Below are 13,093 nucleotides of genomic sequence, written 5' to 3'. Positions count from 1 at the left end.
GCCGAGTTGGCAGAAAGAGAGTGGGAAATGAAGGAAGCAGATTAAGTGAGAAGCAGAGACAAAAAGTGATGTAATGTAAAGAAGGGAAAGAAGACGGGATGGGGGGAAAAGTGATACTTCAGCTATTCTGCTGTGTGAGCACTGTGGCTCTTTTCTCCTACATGGTCTTGCCTCATTGTTCTCTTGGCCCGCAGCCACGGGCGGCTCCAGTATCACATGTAATCATTGTTATTTTGAGGCCAAGGACGAGTCCCTATTATCCTCCCTGCTCCTGTTAATGAGGAAACCAGAGTTCTGACATCCACCAGCACTGACATCTTCATCCCATTTGTCACAGAGGTGGAACAGGCACCTCCTATCTCCCCCCTGATGACAGACAGTATCAAAATGACATCATATCCGTGTTAGATTATAGTGATGTTTTTAGCCACTCTACACTTTGGTCCAGGCTGGAACAATCTTAACAACCGATAGATGGCCAGTCATGGTCCCCGGAAGATGACGCCTCTGACATCGGTGATTCCATGACTGTTTGTCTCTTTGCTACCATGAGGTTGAAATGTCTGAACAAATATTATTGGCTACAGACGTGTGTTCCCCTCAGGGTGAATTGTAATAATTTTGTTGATCCCCTGACTTCATATCTAACACCAACTTCAGATTAAACTTTTAATCTCTTTGGTTTATGACCAGATACCCGCAAAACTATTTACATCCCCATCAGCCTCAGCTGTAATTTGTGTTTATGCTGTGTTTAGTCCATATCATTCAGGCCATAATTTCAAGCATCTGAATGGAAAAAATAGTCACACCAGCTTTCTTGTCTTTCTGAGTCAGAGAAGGAATTTCTGAAAGCTACAGTAAGGTAAACACACCTGCTATGAGGATGTTAGCATGCTAATGTTAGCATTTAGTTTAAAACACGGCTTCCCTTAAGTAAAACCTCACAGAGCTGCTCATGTGGCTGTAAACTCTTAGGCTAAGTTCAGACTGCAGGCAAATCAAATTTCTTTCTCAAATCAGATCTTTAAGACAGACTGTCCACACTGTGAAATGATCAGATCAGATTTGTGTGTTCAGGCATCACCAACCGATCTGCATGGGTTGCTTTGGTAACAGTGCAGGCATTTGTAAATCTGCGCTGATGTTGCGGCTTTTTAATGTGTAAGCGTGAGAAATGGAGGTCCATTATTTCACCCTCTAACAATCGCGCTGTAAAGTGGCGCATAACTCCTCCATCACACCAGATGAACTCTTCCATAGGGCTATGCTAGTAAGCATCGTTGTTGTGTTGTGTTGTGGGTGATGCCAAAGACACTTTAAAATCCAATTTGTACGGCTGGACTGAGATTGTTTGTAGACATCTGATAAGAATTGCTTTCAAACCACTTTCCAAAATCAATCTCAGTACAATCTGGATAGTCCAAAAAATAGATTTGGGCTAGCAGTCTGAGCGAGGCCATAGTTTGTTGTTCTTTCTTTTACTGTTCTAAAATTAAAATAGTTTGGACTGCTACACTGTAGCTGTCCTGTGTCTGTTGTAATTGGGATAAATGAGAGGCTTAGACTGTGTCAGCAGTATTTATTAATGGCTTGAGAAAGAAGTTTCTTAATTAGCAGCAGGCCTGATTACAGTCTGATGACAGCATGAAACTTACAGGAAACCAGTTTTGATTAAATGCTTTTTCAGAAATAGGAGCTCCATGTACACTATGATGACAAATACCTCTCGAGACAGCCTGAGTGAGAGGAAAGGCAGGCGAGCTGAGAGACAGATAAAAAAGAAAGCATGGAGAGGAGGATGGACTGAGAGATTTTGCCCAGGAGGGCTAAGAGAGAGGATTTGGATGAGAGGAGGCAGGGATAGTAGCTACAAAAAGATATAGAGAGGAGAGAGAGAGAGAGAGAGAGAGAGAGAGAGAGAGAGAGAAAGAGGTCCATGGTGTGGAAGAGAGGAGCAGACTGAGGTGAAAGAAAGCGAAAAGAGATGGGAGGAGTGCTCTGCTGCAACGGGAAGAGGGGGCTTTCATATTCTCTAAAACACATCTGTGTGTGCAGCTGCCAGTGGAAAAGAAAGATGCAATGTGGAATTGGGAGTGATGGTGTTTGTTGATTTGGTGCCAGAATGTATGCAGGCTGTGTACCTTGCACTGGGAGGGTGCAAGGTTCTGGTGAGGTGGCCATTGCGACAAGCAATAGAGCAACTCAGTGTGTGAAAGTTGGAGAAAAAAGCGGGAGGGAGGGAGAAGTGGGAGAAAGAGAAAGGGACAGATAAGAGGAGAGGTGGGTTATTATGGTCTGCTTCTTTCCCTCAAGACATGTAGGCTGCAGATGCAGAATCCACAGCTTGATTCACATAATCTTCACAGGTGGAACGGTCTGATTTGGTATTTATTTCAGACATTTCAGCTGCATGATTTGATGACTCAGTATGCATGTCGTTGTTGCACCTCTATATATGTACACATGCAGTAATGTGATGTTTCTTGTTTCCTGTCTGTGTGTATTTTGCCATCTGCATTTACATCACCCCATGTTGTGTGTGTGTTTGGGAGTTGGGAACAGGTTTGAGAGGGTGCAGTCTGTTATTAATGTTGCTTTATGGTCCAGTGTGGCTGGGTGTGGACTCGCCTGTACAGGATGGCGACATACAGAGTCGGGGAATGGAAAGATTCTAATTAAGGAAATTGTTGCATGTTTGAACCTGATTAGACTCTCTGTCCCACTTACTGATGTAATCGTTCTAATAGGGTCATTTGTTTCATTCACACACTCAGTAGATGTGACAACGGAAATGCTTTCTGCCTTCTTATTTTGTTTGCCACATTCCCTCCGTGTCTCTTGGAGGCTCAATATCTCTTCCTTTTATTACATTACGTCTGCGTGTTTGCGTCTGTCTATCTGCCTCTAGACTGACTAAAGAAGAGTTGAAATGACTTGCTGCTAAAAAGATATAAATCCTGCTCATGTCTCCAGCCTCTTAGGAAATACGAACTGTTGCCAGGCATATTAAGCAAAGGCATCTTTTTCTAGAGGTGCATTTGAAAGTACAATCCCCCAGCATCACCTCAGTGCGGTAACTCTGCACCGCAGGCCTCAGAAAGTGAGAGAAGGGGAACATTTTGTTTCCTAAATGATGCCAACTGTATGTAGGCATTTAGGTGTGTCTGTTAACATCTGGTCTACGACAGGCAGCGAAGCAAAAGTATTTTGGTTATTTTTATGTGATGCGAACCGGAGTTGAAGTAAAAATCAATTCCACATTTGCTGTTCTCTCCACATCCTGCTTTTCTGTTCTCCTTTTTATGCCTTCGTGCCGGCAACAGCCGTGGCCGGAGGCTTTATTTTTTCAGGTTGTCTGACTGTCTCATTCTCATGACTATGATATCTCAGGAATGCCTTGAGGGAATTTCATTACATCTGGCGCAAACGTCCACTTGGACTCAGCAATGAAGTGATTAGAATTTGCAACCTCACAGAACACATTTTGGCCACAACTCAGTAATTCATATGCTAATTATGACAAAATTTAACACAAATGTCTAATAGGATAAAACAAAGTGATGAAATTTTATATCCAAAAGGTCAAAGGTCAACTTTGCTGTGACATCATAATGTTTTCTGGCCATCAATCAGCGTCATAACTCAGGAAAAGAAGGGGAGACATTTGGTCAGATGCTGAATTGGAGACACTAATTTTGGGTATTCACCTTGAAACTGTGGTGATTGTATAACTTCTGTGCTGCCTTGTTGATGATGTGTCTTAAGCACCCAAATTTTGCCAAAAAAATCACTTCACACCTTTTATTAAATTCCCTCAAAGTCCTCACTACATAACTATAGACCATTTCATTGCTTTTCTGTTGCTAGGGAAACAGCTTTGGTCCCTGTTTACTTCCTATCAGCCACCAAGGAAACTTAGTTAAGATACAGCTATGTTGTTAAAAACGGTCTATATTATATGAGTCTGGACAGACATGGATGTAAACTGCAACTTGACTGGTTCACAGAGGCACACAACAGTGATGTGGTAATTCTAGTTTGTTTTGCTTTAATGCTGTGTGTACAATGACTAAGAAAGGGTTACATCAGGTAAAGAGATCACCTGATCACACCTGTAGAGCATTGGTGATGACACAAACATGTTGGTGTCTCATGACTGTGTACTTGGTTAAACAAACAAGAGAACTTTATACCCACTGTAAATCCAGACAGTATGTTTACAGGGTTTCTCCTGTGTATATATCATTAAAAAATGGATCCATATAATAGAGTCTAAGATCTTACAGTTATGACACTATTGCTGCTAATGTGTGTTGCCGCTGGAAAAAAAAGCCTTACATCCTGTCGAAAGCTAAGTGTTTTACATCTACTGAAGCAACAACAGCAGCTTGTTTGGAATACAACACATCAGTTAGTATGAAGCTGCAGAGTGTCAGTGAGCGGCCCCTATGCAAAACACAAAAGCAGTTACTGTTAATCACCAGAGTGGTTGCCAGAAAAAAACAAGAATCTTGCAGCTTATCACTTTAACTGACACATTTTCTCTCTGTCAAGCCCCATACTGCATAAGATACTTGCGTTACCACAATTTTCTTTAGGAGTGAGATGTGAATATTTGAACTTGAAATTAGGTAATATTCTATTTATACTGTTATATAGTAAATGTGTAATCTCCTACACCATGTTTTTGGTTCTGTATGTTTGTAATACATAGTGTTGTACTTAATAACAATAATGATAATAATAATAATAATAATAATAATAATAAACTTTATTTGTATAGCAGTTTTCAAAACACAGTTACAAAGTGATTTAGAGCAGTGGCTTTCAAACTTTTGTGCTCAAGGCACACCAAAGAGCAAACCAAAGTCTCAAGGCACACCTGTATTTATATCTGTGCACAATAGCCTCTGTAATATGTGTTGGCGCTATTGCTCATGAAATATTTATTAACAAAATGATTCAAGAATTAATTGTGATCAATTTAAAATACAATCAAAGCACCAATAACACATCCATTTAAATGGGAAATTATGGAAGATAATGGAAGATAATGTGATGTATCACACACTTATAATTCTCGTGTGAACGGCGACAAACGTTCCCTGTGAATGTTTTTTAAATTAAATGAAATTTAGGCACAGTTTGCCTTTATTAGGAAATGGGTGCACACAACACACTGATACAGTCACTTAAACATTCATTCATAACTTTTTGTATAGGCCTTGTTGAATATTGCTATAATTGCTATAATAATGTGTGGTTATCACAGCACACCTGGATTTGCCGCGGCACAACATTTGAGAACTACTGCTTTAGAGAACAAGGAAAAAAGTATACACCATCAAGATAAAAACAGCAACACCATAAATACAAACAAATAAAAACACTGAAAATAGGCTAAGACCAGATAAAACAGAATGTGTAATAAGAAGATTAAAATAAATTATAAAAGAGGGATAGAAACAAGTTAAACAACAGATTTACTGTAAACAAATGCATCCTGTAAGAGTAGATTTTGGTGAGTGATTTAAAAAAGGAAAGTTTGCTGGTCACGATTACGTTTTTCCTTATTTCTCATCAACTTACTAAAAATGCTAATAAAGGTCTTCTATATTTATGCTGCCCACCCAAAACTGCATTACCCACATGAAGTGGTCAGTTTTCTATACCTTATATGTTATATTTATACAGTGCTTTTTATAAATACATAATCTGTTTATCTATGGCAGGATCAAATGAAATTACTTTTTTTAATATTATTTTTGGGCAATTTGCCTTTGATTGATAGTTTAGCTGAAGATGAACAGGAAAGGTTGAAAAGAGAAGAGACACTGGCCTCTGCACGAATTTAACTTAGCCTATATGACACAAACACTACCAGATGAACTAGAGGTCGCTGATCTTTTGATAGAAAAGCATTCCTTCCATTTTTATTTGATGCATTCAAAGCCACACTGATTTAAGCTGACATAAGGGGACTAAATACATTTACTGAAAAGCTGACAGTGACCTGATTCCCATCTGTAATACTGTATGTATTTTTTGACCTGACCCAAACTTTTGTTCCAGCTGCTTAATTATTGACCGCAAAACTTTACCCCGACTTGACTTAGTGAAATCTGGGATGTTGACCTCCAGCTAAGCGTAAAGACCAGAGAGTTATCAACTCACACAGGCAGCAAAGACAGTGTCAGTGAATGCACTGTCAAGTCTTTCCTTAAGTGTCTGTGACCTTCATTTTAGTGCTTCGCCTCAGTTTCATAACTGACTTACACCCTATTAATCTGGCACTTTATATCTCTGGCTCACACACATGCACACTGACAAGTACCTGTGTGCAAACATACACACACACACGCACACGCACATAAACACCCCAGAGAAATGCTTCAGAGAGCAACTCAGATGACAGAAAGACACCCTGCTTGTTGCGCCTGCCTGGCTGCTGTCTGATAAGCGTTAGCCCCGAAACAGTCATCTCAGTGTGAAGGCCGTGAGTAATACAGGCTTTATCTGTATCGCTGCTACTCCTGGGCCAAACTGCTCAGTAGTGCCCTGGTTTCTGCTACAGGGCTAAAGGGGGGCTTTCAAATTCAGAACTTCTCTTATTTTGCCAACATAAACAACAATAGGTATTACTTTTCTGTGTAATTTCTCGTATACAGGCTGGGCTGTGATTAAATTATTCAGAAAACTGGGTGCATTTTTTTAAGCATTTTAAACCTTTTATCCATCTATCTATCCATTTTAATCCACTTATCTGAAGTCGGGTCGCAGAGGCAGCAGGCTTTTTACTCGAATTTAACTTTAACCATTTAACTAAAAATATGTCATATGCCTTTATTTGTGTATGTCAGCTCCATGTAGCATTATAAGTTCTTTCAACTCATTCACTGTCTTTTTGTTTTGGTTCAGTCTTACCGCTCTCATCAGCATCATTTTCAACCAGAGCAGGCAGCTGTTTTCAGCAGGAAAGCTCTGCAAAACTACCGGCCCAGCACCAAACAGCCGACAGGCCAACTAAGCAACTAGCTGACGCGAAGGGAATTGATACGATTTTATTGGTACCAATGCGATTATCAATTCTGCTTATCAGTTCAGATTTTTATCACTTCCCTTTAGGGTTGTCACGATACTAAAATTTCAAACTCGATATCGATACCCAGGAAAATATTCAATACTCGATACCATTTTCGATACAGCAGCAAAAAATTAAGAGGCATGTCATTTTTTAAATAAAGATCAGAACAGTAACATCAATGATAACAACAAAAAATCCCTCCAAAATAAATAACAACCAGAAACAAGATCTGTCCATACAAATGTATTTATCTACAGCCGTTTATTTTCTGTGCTACTGGTGAATTGGCACCATGTTTTCGTTGCCGATCAAATAGAGTTGGTAGTTTAGGCTCAGGATGCTCCTCTTTCTACTTCACTATGTGATCACAAAACCAGGGGTTACGGGAGAAACCAAACGTTTTTTCAACTTCAATCTGTGACTTTACAGTTAACATAACTTTTCAGACACACATAATTGTGTTGTCCTGTTAAACTAACATTGTCTATTAATGTTACAGATGGACATGACTGATAAAGTTTTCTGCTTAGCTTCCACATTAACGTTAGAAGTTATATTTTAGTTTGATGCTGGCGACACCAGCTGCTCAGCTGCTAGTGAGGGGAGGGGCTGTACCTGCCGTCCGCTGCGTGCTGTGTTCACTTCACTAAATATTTCCAAAGAGCGCTTTTTCCTTTATCATTTTTGACCAAAACTGGCTGCTCTGATCCTCCTGCAGCCGCGCTGGCCATATTACAGCAACAGAAATGTGTGCATGCATGCATAGCGACGACAACAAGCCGGGTTGCAGCAAGGGCTCTGTGCCTGCCAGACGCTGCCTGCACAGCACGTGTCCGTCGGACCCGTCGCGCGCACCCGACAGGCGCTGAGGTGGCGTGCACTGTTAGTATCGATACTTTTGTAAATTAGTATTGTATCCGGATACAGCGTTTGAGTATCGATACTTTTCAGAGTATCGATACTTTTGACAACCCTACTTCCCTTACTGATTCCTGATTAACTGTCTAGTTGGGGGAAAAAAAACATGGGCCTAAACACACTCACCGTCAACGCAAATGTTTCATTATCTGAGTCTGTACGCAGTGCCGCTGCATGGTGCCAATGTCATTATAACAGGATCTTTACCCTCTGCAGCAACTTGGCGCATGTTCACAGTGTCAGATACATGGCTTTCCCATAATTTAAGCCTACATTGTATAGAAAGATATTTCAGCATGTTGCTGGTGTTGCCAATTGTCATGTTTTGTGAAATGAAGTCAGGCTTTGGACCATTTCTTCCCCTCTGTTGTGACTTCCCCTTACAATTTCCAGCAGCGTAGATGCATGAGTTTGACGTCAATGGTATGTAAAGAAAACATGCAGTCATAGATAAAAGGGGTTGAAAAGCTCAGAGGCACATGATTTTAATGCATCTGATAATGTGGACCTGGTTCTCAACTGGAACTGGTTCTTGATTCCCACCCCTAGCAGCTGTTGAGCATAGTGGAGCATTTTGCAGCTAAAGAATCAGATATTTGCTTCAAGAGCTGACGGAGACAAACAACAGAGGTAAAAGGAGAGTGAATAACAGGTTCAGCAAAATTCCAAATGACTGCTAATTTGCTTGGATGTGTAAATAAGCAACCGTCAAGCAAACTTGACACATCAACTTGAAATGTGAGGCGATGTCAGTGTTGTTTGTTTCTGCTTCCTTCAAATGGCCAAAAAAGTTAGTGTAAATGTGAATAAAGACATTTTTCAAATATAGATTTGTAACAATCAACAGAGAAGAAAATCCACTGTCCCTCATTCCACTGACCTCGCATTTCTGACCCTTTGACATTTTGATTAAAAGTGACCTTGAAGAGCCCGTATGATCCTGCTGCTAAACAGCCTAATACTCTGCTGTGGTCTCGCATGTGCTGCTCTGAGGAAGCTACTTCACTGAAAGTGACAACAACCTTTTCCATGGCACTGCAAAAACACACTCTTGTGCATGCAGACATAAACCTGCTGAACAGGCCTAGTCCGTGCAGCGAAGCCTTGATGGGCGACATATGAATCACTGTCCATGTTCGACCAAGTTACAAACACACAAATGCAAACAAACCATTCAAACACATGTTCATAATTGGGGCTTATAACATGAAGCATTGTGGAGGGGCTGAAACCAATCTGCTGGCTGCTCCAGGAGTGCCTCTGTGTGAGTGTGTGTGTGTGTGTGTGTGTGTGTGTGTGTGTTGCCCTCAGCAATGAATACAGGACTCATTAGAATTGCTGTCATGTCGCAGCACTGCCTGCAGCATTTCATCTAAAGCACAGTGGAGCGGCCAGTCAGATTTCAGCATCCAGGAGTACCACTCGAGATTAAAAAGTCAAAAATATCTCGTTCTGTTTCCTGTTCGGCCCGTTGCAATGTTTGAAAATGTTCTTCAGAGGGGAAGAGCAGTGTGGAACCAGATTAAGTTGTCACAACCTCTTTGTAAGTACTGAAGAGGGATCCTTTAAAAAGTAATGCTACCTCTAAGTCAAGGTCTGTTAGTTGGTATACGTTTGTAACTCCAACGTACTTTGATTTATCTTGACAGAAAATATCTGTGGCAAAATAAGTTTGGTTGAATTTTTAGAAAGGGTAGACGGGTCCTTAGATTTACTGGCTGGAGCTTTTATTTCTTCTCTGGCTCTATTTTTTTTTAAACTTTGTTTTATTTATATAAAACCTTTTAGCAGAGAACCATGGTGTTTTCCAGAAAAGAGTAGATAGGACTGTTAAGATATGATTATGAAAGAGAATATGAAAATTACATAAATACAGAAGGATAAGATTAGAAATTACAGAATAAAACAGCAGTAATATAACCCATCCATAATATTAGACTAACAGATAAAAACAGAATTAACGAAGATGCTAAAATATTCAATATTCATTCCTCATTAAGTCTGGAGGAACTCAACTTAAAAAATAAACCATGGCAAGTTTATTTTAAAAAATGGGGAAATTTAAAGCTGCAATGGCTCTTTTGGGGCAGCAGGACACAACATTGACATATTATCACATAATCAAATTGTTTTGGTGAATGTCATAGCAAACAGCTGCTTGTTAGTATTTGCACATTCAGCGGACAGCATTAGTATTCATTTGGAGTCGTGTGTCTTACCAACATTCACGCCTCTTTTATTGTAGCTCTGGTAGCTCTGGTTTGGTCTCCACAACTCCCGAGTGAAATATTTAGCTCTCAAAGGGACAGCTCACCCCCAAATCAAAATACATATTTTCCTTTTACCTGTAGTGCTATTTAGCAATCTAGATTATTTTGGTGTGTATTGCTCAGAGTTGGAGATATCAGCCGTAGTGGTGTCTGCCTTCTCTCAAATATAATGGACCTAGATTTTACTCACAGATCATACATAATGGTCGGCACTGTGGTGCAGTGGTTAGCACTATCGCCTTTACAGCAAGAGGGTTCTGGGTTCGCCGTCTGGTTGGGGCCCTTCTGTGTGGAGTTTGCATGTTCTCCCCGTGTCAGTGTGAGTTTTCTCTGTCTTCCTCCCACAGTCCAAAGACATGCAGGTTAGGTAAATTGACTCTAAGCCCTGTGACAGACTGGCCAGCTGTCCAAGGTGTACCCCACATCTCACAGATTGTTAGCTGGGATAGGCTCCAGCACAACAGCAACCTGCAACAGGATAAGCAGTTATGGACAATGGATGAATAGATTCCACTTGGCTTGTGGTACTCAAGGCGCCAAAAAAACTAAATTTGAAAAGCTCAATAGCAATGTTTCCTTCCAGGAACCATGACTCAGTTGCTCAAGATAGAAGATCCAGATAGATCACTACAGAACTAAATCTGCCAACCATAGCACCAAGCAGAAGGAAGCGTGCATCTACTCATGACAAGGGGCTACTGTTCGTGACAGTGTGAGATGTTATTTTAGCTAGTTAGGTTGAGCTAGCAGAAGCACTGATATAAAATAGACTATAGCACTGCTTCCACCAAACACTTTCGTTATGGTACCTTTGGAACCTAAAGTAACCCTTCAGACATGGTACCTACACCCTAGTGTTTCCACTACAAACAGTATCCTTAAATGTGGGTGGGGTTATTGTCACTCACTGCTCCGTCCAGCACTGACTGTATTTCCTCTTTACCAGTTGCTGCGAGAGGCAGCAAAACATCCTTTCATACTTTCAACTCTCCACGGTATGAACGGAGGTTACATGAGCCTCAAAACCAGCCACGACTCAGCCCTGAGCAGAGTGACCGTGCGCTATTGACCAATCACCGGACTGCAGTGTTCACAGCTTCACCTTTTAGTACCAGATCTGTGTGCTAGGTACCCCAACAGAGGGGGGACCAAAAACGGGGACGGTACGGAACGGTTCCATTGGTACCATCCACAACTGTTCACAGTGGAAACAGAAAAAAAAGCGCACTGTAAGAAGTTCCATAGAGCTGAAGGGTGCTGCAGAGTTGGGTGTTAATTCTGTGATGGATCTCCAATACAAGTGACACCTTTGAACTATACCTAATAATTTGCTCCATTCATTCATTCATTCATTCATTCATTCATCTTCTAACCGTTTCATCCTCTTGAGGGTCGTGGGGGGACTGGAGCCTATCCCAGCTGACATCAGGCAAGAGGCAGGGTACACCCTGGACAGGTCACCAGACTATCGCAGGGCTGACACATAGAGACAGACAACCATTCACGCTCACATTCACACCTACGGACAATTTAGAGTTATCAATTAACCTAGTCCCCAATCTGCATGTCTTTGGACTGTGGGAGTGTCTGGAGAGAACCTATGCTGACAAGGGGAGAACATGCAAACTCCGCACAGAAGGGATCCCACGCCCGGGATCGAACCGGCAACCCTCTTGCTGTGAGGCGAGAGTGCTAACCACCACACCACCGTGCCGCCCTTTGCTCCATTGGTTATGTAAAAATATTGATTAGTGTGGCTTCAAAAACCAGAGCTATGCCAGCACTACATGTTGGAACAGTGCATATTCACATACATACAGTATTATAAACATGAAAAACGAATATATATTCTCTGCAATAGACCATAAGGCTTGTTTCTGGTAAGACCCACTGTGTGTCCCTCTGTTCCAGGAAGTAGAAGGACACACGAGCTGCAGCACAATGATGTTTTTATGTGACAGGTGTTTAATGGACACACAGAACACTCAGAGATACTGTGTGATTTACAGCATCATGTTCGTAGTGGTGATATCATGGTTAAATTTACAGCCTGCCGCGACGTTGACCTTTGTCAGCGAGCGTGTGTGTGCACTCACTTTTGTAACCATGAAAGCAATATGTAAACTAGGCACAGGAGCTACATCAACTTCCTGTGTAAGATGATATGGAGGTTTCATATTTTGGCTGAATGCATAAGAATAAACAGATACTGTATCTTTGAATGAATGTTGTGATACTAAACGGCGTCCCTGTGTGTAATCTGTGGAAAGTGCCCCACTTTCCAGCTCCTCCGACGCTCTATGCCTCAGTGATCATTGGGCTGCTGTTGTGGATTCTCTCTGGGCTGCTGTCATTATTATTCAGGACCCAGGAAATGGTTTTCATAAACTGTCCTGTGACAGCTGAGCCGGGTCTGGGGTTAAACTGGCTACAGACTCACTTGGCACTGCTGCCCCTCTGAAGAATATATCAGTGGCAATATGAGAATCTAGTGGGTCAATGACAGATAAATGAAGTGTCAAAGATAAAGTTCATTTGAGGCTGGATAGAAAATTTCAGTTATCCTGAAAATGTTTCCATGATGTAACAATACCTACTCTAGAAGAAATGCATTCTGTGTGTTCATTTCCTTCAGACCGCTGCATTAAAGGAGGCTGTTCTATAATGTGACGTTACTTTGTGGCTACGGCAGAGCTATATGTGGTGTGCTGTAAACCTCAAGAATAGAGACAAGGTAATTCTACACAGGAGGCTGTTTATTCAGCATAGTCAAAATTTCTACATACCATGTTCTTTTATTATTCAAGGCTCAAGTGTG

At 41.2% G+C, this 13,093-nt stretch overlaps 1 protein-coding gene across 3 annotated transcripts in view; it reads left to right on the top strand.

Annotated features, from left to right (window-relative positions):
- ano8b (anoctamin 8b) overlaps positions 1-13,093 on the top strand; it is a 53,733-nt gene that overhangs the window by 14,560 nt on the left and 26,080 nt on the right. Inside the window, exon 1 of one of the 3 annotated variants that reach the window (XM_033621581.2) lies at positions 12,926-13,009. The exons of the other annotated variants lie outside the window; for them this stretch is intronic. The gene's annotated coding sequence lies outside the window, so the exon portion shown is untranslated. Of the gene's footprint in view, positions 1-12,925; positions 13,010-13,093 lie in introns of those variants that run through there. 3 annotated transcript variants of the gene reach the window in all.

The sequence above is a fragment of the Epinephelus lanceolatus genome, chromosome 6 (assembly GCF_041903045.1).
Source record: "Epinephelus lanceolatus isolate andai-2023 chromosome 6, ASM4190304v1, whole genome shotgun sequence".
Classification (NCBI taxonomy): domain Eukaryota; kingdom Metazoa; phylum Chordata; class Actinopteri; order Perciformes; family Serranidae; genus Epinephelus; species Epinephelus lanceolatus.
Note: the sequence above shows the minus strand (reverse complement) of the source record. Positions and strands in the feature narration are given on the sequence as shown.